Below are 8162 nucleotides of genomic sequence, written 5' to 3'. Positions count from 1 at the left end.
AATTTTAACATTCATAAACAACAAATTCAAAAATATGCACTGTTCAAGCATTCATTCAGAAAACAAAAAGTATTGTCACCACATCAAAATAATTAAACTAGTTTCAAGGATGAATTCAAAATCATGTACTTCTTGTTCTTTTGTGATTAAAACATTTTTCTTTTAAGAAAGGTGATGGATTCATAGGACATTCATAGCTTTAAGACATAGACACTAAGACACTAGTGATCATGTAATAAAGACACAAACATAGATAAACATAAAGCATAAAAATTTGAAAAACAGAAAATAAAAAACAAGAAAATTAAAGAACGGGTCCACCTTGGTGATGGCGGCTAGTTCTTCCTCTTGAAGATCTTATGGAGTGCTTGAGCTTCTCAATGTCTCTTCCTTGCCTTTGTTCCTCCTCTCTCATGATTCTTTGATCTTCTCTAATTTCATGAAGGAGGATAGAATGCTCTTGGTGTTCCATCCTTAGTTGTCCCATATTGGAACCTAATTCTCTTAGGGAGGTGTTAATTTGCTCCCAATAATTTTGTGGAGGAAAATGCATCCCTTGAGGCATCTCAGGGATTTCATGATGAGAAATTTCCTCATGCTCTTGTCCATGAGTAGGATCTCTTGTTTGCTCCATCCTTTTCTTAGTGATGGGCTTGTCCTCATCAATGAGGATGTCTTCCTCTATGTCAATTCCAGCTGAATTGCAAAGGTGACAAATGAGATGAGGGAAGGCTAACCTTGACAAAGTAGAGGACTTGTCCGCCACCTTGTAGAGTTCTAGGGATATAACCTCATGAACTTTTACTTCCTCTCCAATCATGATGCTATGGCTCATGATAGCCCGGTCTATAGTAACTTCAGACCGGTTGCTAGTGGGAATGATTGAGCGTTGGATGAACTCCAACCATCCCCTAGCCACAGGCTTGAGGTCATGCCTTCTTAGTTGAACCGGCTTCCCTCTTGAATCTTTCTTCCATTGAGCACCTTCTTCACAAATGTCTATGAGGACTTGGTCCAACCTTTGATCAAAGTTGACCCTTCTAGTGTAGGGGCGTGTATCTCCTTGCATCATGGGCAAGTTGAATGCCAACCTTACATTTTCCGGACTGAAATCTAAGTATTTCCCCTGAACCATTGTAAGCTAATTCTTTGGGTCTGGGTTCACACTTTGATCATGGTTTTTGGTGATCCATACATTGGCATAGAACTCTTGAACCATTAAGATTCTGACTTGTTGAATGGGGTTGGTGAGAACTTGCCAACCTCTTCTTCGAATCTCATGTCGGATCTCTGGGTATTCACCCTTTTTGAGCTTGAAAGGGACCTCGGGGATCACCTTCTTCTTGGCCACAACTTCATAGAAGTAGTCTTGATGCACTCTTGAGATGAATCTCTCCATCTCTCATGACTCGGAGTGGAAGCTTTTGCCTTCTCTTTCCTCTTTCTAGAGGTTTCTTCGGGCTTAGGTGCCATAAATGGTTATGGAAAAACAAAAAGCAGCGCTTTTACCACACCAAACTTAGAAGGTTTGCTCGTCCTCGAGCAAAAGAAGAAGGAAAAGAGTAGAGAAAGAAGAAATAGAGGAGATGGAGGGGGGTTAGTGTTTCGGCCAAGAGGGAGAAGTAGTGTTTAAGATGTGTGAAAATGAAGGGGTGAAGATGGGTTTATATAGGAGTGGGGAGAGGGTAAGGCTCGGCCATGTATGGGTGGTTGGTGAATTTAGGGAAGAGTATTATGAAAACGTGTGAAGAAGAGAGAGAGTGAGTTGAGGTTGGTAGGGATCCTGTGGGGTCCACAGATCCTGAGGTGTCAAGGATTTATCATCCCTACACTAATTAGGCTTGCAAAACGCCCTTTGCTGCCAATCCTGGCGTTAAACGCCAGGTTGCTGCCCATTTCTGGCGTTAAACGCCAGCTTCTAGCCCTTTTCTGGCGTTAAACGCCAGTCTGGTGCCTATTTCTGGCGTCAAATGCCCAGAATGGTGCCAGACTGGGCGTTTAACGCCCATTTTACTGCCCTTACTGGCGTTTAAACGCCAGTAGGCTTCTCCTCTAGGGTGTGCTATTTTTCATTCTATTTTTCAGTTTGTTTTTGCTTTTTCAATTGTTTTTGTGACTTCACATGATCATCAAACTACAGAAAACATGAAATAACAATGGAAAATAGAAATTTAACATAGATAAGTAAAATTGGGTTGCCTCCCAACAAGCGCTTCTTTAATGTCAGTAGCTTGACAGTGGGCTCTCATGGAGCCTCACAGATACTCAGAGCATGATGATGGCCTCTTAACACCAAACTTAGAGTTTGGTTGTGGCCTCCCAACACCAAACTTAGAGTTTGAATGTGGGGGTTTTGTTTGACTCTGTATTGAGAGAAGCTTTTCATGCTTTTTCTCCATGGTTACAGAGGGAGATCCTTGAGCTTTAAACACAAGGGAGTCCTCATTCACTTGAAGGACCAATTCTCCTCTGTCAACATCAATCACAGCTTTTGTTGTGGCTAAGAAGGGTCTGCCAAGGATGATGGATTCATCTACACACTTTCCAGTATCTAGGATTATGAAATCAACAGGGATGTAGTGGTCTTCAACCTTTACCAAGACATCCTCCACAAGTCCATAAGCCTATTTTCTTGAATTGTCTGCCATCTCTAGTGAGATTCTTGCAGCTTGTACCTCAAGGATCCCTAGCTTCTCCATTACAGAGAGAGGCATGAGGTTTATGCTTGACCCTAGGTCACACGGAGCCTTCTCAAAGGTCATGGTGCCTATGGTACAAGGTATTGAGAACTTTCCAGGATCTTGTCTCTTCAGAGGTAATTTCTGCCTAGTCAAGTCATCCAGTTCTTTGGTGAGCAAGGGGGGTTCATCCTCCCAAGTCTCATTACCAAATAGCTTAGAATTTAGCTTCATGATTGCTCCAAGGTACTTAGCAACTTGTTCTTCAGTAATATCTTCATCCTCTTCAGAGGAAGAATACTCATAAGAGCTCATGAATGGCAAAAGTAAATTCAATGGTATCTCTATGGTCTCAGTGTGAGCCTCAGATTCCCATGGTTCCTCATTAGGAAACTCCTTGGAGGTCAGTGGACGTCTATTGAGGTCTTCCTCAGTGGAGATCACTGCCTCTTCCTCCTCTCCAGGTTCGGCCGTGTGGGTTATGTTGATGGCCTTGCACTCTCCTTTTGGATTCTCTTCTGTATTGCTTGGAAGAGTACTAGGAGGGATTTCAGTAACTTTCTTACTCAGATGACCCACTTGTGCCTCGAAATTTCTAATGGAGGACCTTGTTTTAGTCATGAAACTTTGAGTGGTTTTAATTAAATCAGAGACTACAGTTGCTAATTCAGAGTGGTTCTGCTTGGAATTCTCTGTTTGTTGCTGAGAAGATGTTGGAAAAGGTTTGCCATTGCTAAACCTATTTCTTCCACCATTATTGTTGTTGAAGCCTTGTTGAGGCCTTTGTTGATCCTTCCATGAGAGGTTTGGATGATTTCTCCATGAAGGATTATAGGTGTTTCCATAGGATTCTCCCATGTAATTCACCTCTTCCATTGCTGGGTTCTCAGGATCATAAGCTTCTTCTTCAGATGAAGCTTCTTTGGTACTGACTGTTGCTTCTTGCATTCCAGACAGACTTTGAGAAATCATATTGACTTGCTGAGTCAATATTTTGTTCTGAGCCAATATGGCATTCAGAGTATCAATTTCAAGAACTCATTTCTTCTGACTTGTCCCATTATTCACAGGATTCCTTTCAGAGGTGTACATGAATTGGTTATTTGCAATCATTTTAATGAGTTCCTGAGCTTCTGCAGGCGTCTTCTTCAGATGAAGAGATCCTCCAGCAGAGCTGTCCAATGACATCTTGGACAGTTCAGACAGACTATCATAGAAGATACCTATGATGCTCTGATGAGCGGATAATTTATACGCTTTTTGGCATTATTTTTAGTATGTTTTTAGTAGAATCTAGTTACTTTTAGGGATGTTTTCATTAGCTTTTATGTTAAATTCATATTTCTGGACTTTACTATGAGTTTGTGTGTTTTTCTGTGATTTCAGGTATTTTCTGGCTGAAATTGAGGGACTTGAGCAAAAATCAGATTCAGAGGTTGAAGAAGGACTGCTGATGATGTTGGATTCTGACCTCCCTTCACTCAAAGTGGATTTTCTGGAGCTACAGAACTTAAAATGGCGCGCTTCCAATTGCGTTGGAAAGTAGACATCCAGGGCTTTCCAGCAATATATAATAGTTTATACTTTGGCCGAGTTTAGATGATGTAAAAGGGTGTTGAACGCCAGTTCTACGCTGCTATCTGGAGTTAAACGCCAGAAACACGTCACAAGCCAGAGTTGAACGCCAGAAATACGTTACAAACTGGCGTTCAACTCCAAGATTGACCTCTACACGTGTAACATTCAAGCTCAGCCCAAGCACACACCAAGTGGGCCCCGGAAGTGGATTTATGCATCAATTACTTACTTTTGTAAATCCTAGTAAGTAGTTTAGTATAAATAGGACTTTTTACTATTGTATTAGACATCTTCGGATCATCTTTGATCAGTTTTATGCTATCTTAGACTTTCATGGGGGCTGGCCATTCGGCCATGCCTGGACCATTATCACTTATGTATTTTCATACGGTAGAGTTTCTGCACTCCATAGATTATGGTGTGGAGCTCTGCTGTTCCTCAAAGATTAATGCAAAGTACTACTATTTTTCTATTCAATTCAACTTATTCCGCTTCTAAGATATTCATTCGCACTTCAACCTGAATGTGATGAATGTGACAATCATCATCATTCCCTATGAACGCGTGCCTGACAACCACTTCCGTTCTACCTTAGATTGAATGAGTATCTCTTGGATCTCTTAATCAGAATCTTCGTGGTATAAGCTAGATTGATGGCGGCATTCATGAGAGTCCGGAAAGTCTAAACCTTGTCTGTGGTATTCCGAGTAGGACTCTGGGATTGAATGACTGTGACGAACTTCAAACTCGCGAGTGCTGGGCGTAGTGACAGACGCAAAAGGAGGGTGAATCCTATTCCAGTATGATCGAGAACCTCAGATGATTAGCCGTGCTGTGACAGAGCATTTGGACCATTTTCACAAGAGGATTGGATGCAGCCATTGGCAAGGGTGATGCCTCCAGACGATTAGCCATGCAGTGACAGCGCATCGGACCATTTTCCAGAGAGGATTAAAAGTAGCGATTGACAACGGTGATGTCCTTACATAAAGCCAGCCATGGAAAGGAGTAAGACTGATTGGATGAAGACAGCAGGAAAGCAGAGGTTCAGAGGAACGAAAGCATCTCTATACACTTATCTGAAATTCTCACCAATGATATACATAAGTGTTTCTATCCTTATTTTCTATCTATTTATTATTTATGTTCGAAAACTCCATAACTATTTTATATCCACCTGACTGAGATTTACAAGGTGACCATAGCTTGCTTCATACCAACAATCTCCGTGGGATCGACCCTTACTCACGTAAGGTTTATTACTTGGACGACCCAGTGCACTTGCTGGTTAGTTGTATCGAAGTTGTGAATGAAAAATGATTTATTAAGACGTGCGTACAGAGTTTCTGGCGCCGTTGCCTGAGATCACAATTTCGTGCACCAAGTTTTTGGCGCCGTTGCTGGGGATTGTTCGAGTTTGAACAACTGATGGTTCATCTTGTTGCTCAGATTAGGTAATTTTCTTTTTGTTTTATTTTCAAAAATTTTTCAAAAATCTTGCAAAAATTTCTCATCTCTTTTCGAAAAAAAATAAATCTTTTCAAAAATATATTTTTCTTCAGAATTTTTAAGAATGAATTCTAGAGTTTCATGAAGCATGTTGAAGCCTGGCTGGCTGTAAAGCCATGTCTAATTCTTTTGGATAGGGGCTTCCAACTATCAGCATAGAGGCAAGTTAATTGGAATGTCAGCCGTGGCATGTCTGAGTTACATACTAAAGCTTGTCTGGCTATTAAGCCATGCCTAACCCTCGGATTGGAGCTTTAGACTAAGAATACAAGATTCCTAGAATTCATATTAAAAAATTTTGAAATCCTTATTTTCTTTTTCCTATATGTTTTTTCAAAAAAAATATACAAAAATCCAAAAAAAATAAAAAAATCATAAAAATAAAAAATATTTCATGTTTCTTGTTTGAGTCTTGATTCAAGTTGAAAGTTTGGTGTCAATTGCATATTCATCTTGCATTTTTCGAAAAATTCATGCATTCATAGTGTTCTTCATGATCTTCAAGTTGTTCTTGGTAAGTCTTCTTGTTTGATCTTGATGTTTTCATGTTTTGTGTCTTTTCTTGTTTTTCATATGCATTTTTGCATTCATAGTGTCTATACATGAAAAATTTTTAAGTTTGGTGTCTTGCATGTTTTCTTTGCATTAAAAATTTTTCAAAAATAAGTTCTTGATGTTCATCTTGATCTTCAAAGTGTTCTTGGTGTTCATCTTGACATTCATAGCATTCTTGCATGCATTCATTGTTTTGATCTAAAAATTTTCATGCATTGCATCATTTTCATGTTTTTCTCTCTCATCATAAAAATTCAAAAAATCAAAAAAATATCTTCCCCTTTTTCTCTCTTAAAATTTCGAAAATTAGATTTGACTTTTTCAAAAATTTTTAAAATCTAGTTGTTTTTATGAGTCAAATTAAATTTTCAATTTAAAAATCTTACCTTTTTCAAAATCTTTTTCAAAAATCAAATCTTTTTCATTTTTCTTATCTATTTTCGAAAATTTTAAAAAAAATATTTTTCAAAAATATTTTTCTTAATTTTACATCATATTTTCGAAAATAACATCATCAATTAATGTTTTGATTCAAAAATTTCAAGTTTGTTACTTGCTTGCTAAGAATGATTCAAACTTTAAGTTCTAGAATCATATCTTGTGATTTCTTATTAATCAAGTCATTAATTGTGATTTTAAAAATCAAATCTTTTTCAAAACTAATTTCAATCATATCTTTTCAAAAATATCTCTTTATCTTATCTTTTTCAAAATTTGATTTTAAAATATCCTTTCTAACTTCTGATCTTCTTATCTTTTCAAAAATTGATTTTCAAATTTGTTTCAACTAACTAACTAACTTTTTGTTTGTTTCTTATCTTTTTCAAAACTACCTAACTAACTCTCTCTCTAATTTTCGAAAATATCTTCCCTCTTTTTCAAAATTTCTTTTTAATTAACTAATTATTTTAATTTTTTATTTTAATTTTCGAAAAATTACTAACCTTTTTCAAAAACTATTTTCGAAAATCACTAACTCTTTTTCAAAAATAATTTTCGAAAATTCTCCTTCTCTCTCATCTCCTTCTATTTATTTATTAATCTACTAACACCTTTCTTCATCCCACATCTCTGCTCTCCTTACCCTTGTGTTTCTTTCTTTACATTACATTCTTTTCTTCTTCTACTCACACAGGGGAACTTCTATACCTGTGGTAAAAAGGATCCCTATTATTATTTTTTTGTTCCCTTCTCCTTCATATGAGCAGGAGCAAGGACAAGAATATTCTTGTTGAAGCAGATCTAGAACCTGAAAGGACTCTGAAGAGGAAACTAAGAGAAGCTAAATTACAATAATCCAGCAAGCACCTTTCAGAAATTTTCGAACGGAAAGAGGAGATGGCAGCCGAAAATAATAATAATGCAAGGAGGATGCTTGGTGACTTTACTACACCTAATTCCAATTTACATGGAAGAAGCATCTCCATTCCTGCCATTGGAGAAAACAATTTTGAGCTGAAACCTCAATTAGTTTCTCTGATGCAGCAGAACTGCAAGTTTCATGGACTTCCATCTGAAGATCCTTTTCAGTTCTTAACTGAATTCTTGCAGATATGTGATACTGTTAAGACTAATGGAGTAGATCCTGAAGTCTACAGGCTCATACTTTTCCCTTTTGCTGTAAGAGACAGAGCCAGAGTATGGTTGGACTCTCAACCCAAAGATAGCCTGAACTCTTGGGATAAGCTGGTCAAGGCTTTCTTAGCCAAGTTCTTTCCTCCTCAAAAGCTGAGTAAGCTTAGAGTGGATGTTCAGACCTTCAGACAGAAAGAAGGTGAATCCCTCTATGAAGCTTGGGAGAGATACAAAGAACTGACCAAAAAGTGTCCTTCTGACATGCTT

General features: G+C 38.0%; 1 non-coding gene across 1 annotated transcript; it reads right to left on the bottom strand.

Moving 5' to 3' along the window:
- Positions 1-8054: 8054 nt before the first annotated feature.
- On the bottom strand, positions 8055-8162 carry LOC148549198 (small nucleolar RNA R71). The gene has a single exon (XR_015898970.1). It is a non-coding gene; the product is annotated as a small nucleolar RNA R71 (small nucleolar RNA).

The sequence above is a fragment of the Arachis ipaensis genome, chromosome B8 (genome assembly GCF_059453495.1).
Source record: "Arachis ipaensis isolate K30076 ecotype BB chromosome B8, ASM5945349v1, whole genome shotgun sequence".
In the NCBI taxonomy this organism is placed as follows: Eukaryota; Viridiplantae; Streptophyta; class Magnoliopsida; order Fabales; family Fabaceae; genus Arachis; species Arachis ipaensis.
Note: the sequence above shows the minus strand (reverse complement) of the source record. Positions and strands in the feature narration are given on the sequence as shown.